The following is a 660-nucleotide window of genomic DNA, read 5'->3' as shown; positions in this document are numbered from 1 at the left end:
GACTTGTGTGGATTATGAGAAAATCCTCGTCCCCGTACATGAGGAGTTGGGCGGACGTCGGCCACTGGTGGCTTCTCGTAGTAGAGCCACGGAAGGAAACCATCAGCGCATACGACTCCCTAAAAGGAAGAAACCACAAGCCGGCGATGGATCTTCTGCGCGAATACCTGAAGAAGGAGGAGATGAGGGCCAAGACCGAGGCCCGGAGTTGGTGCCTCTACGGTGAGCGGAGTTGTCCTTCACAGGACAACCTTGTGGACTGCGGGGTTTTTCCTCTGCGCTATCGCCGGAGCCATCTGCGGGGGACGGGAGGCTAAGGAATTGCGAGTAGATGGCCGAGAGTTCAGGCGGCAGATGGCGAAAGAACTTCGGGAGGATTCGGTGACCGAGAACAAGAGCAGCCAGCCGGAATTGTTTCCGGGGGAGGAACCGGACTGGTCCTTCGAAGATCTGGCCAAAGAGTTAGACCAGCTAACTGACCCAACGAAGTGGTCACTTATACTTCCGGCCGAGGACGAAACACCAGAAGAGAATCGGTGTCCTGCAGGAGGAGGTGGACGCGATAAACCCACCGGAAGGTGCCGCGGGAACGTCCTCGGGACACATGGAGGTTGACAAGTGTAGGTCTCCAAACCCACACTACTAGAGCTGGCCAGACTG

Source organism: Homalodisca vitripennis, unplaced genomic scaffold, assembly GCF_021130785.1.
Source record: "Homalodisca vitripennis isolate AUS2020 unplaced genomic scaffold, UT_GWSS_2.1 ScUCBcl_5136;HRSCAF=11727, whole genome shotgun sequence".
Classification (NCBI taxonomy): domain Eukaryota; kingdom Metazoa; phylum Arthropoda; class Insecta; order Hemiptera; family Cicadellidae; genus Homalodisca; species Homalodisca vitripennis.
Note: the sequence above shows the minus strand (reverse complement) of the source record.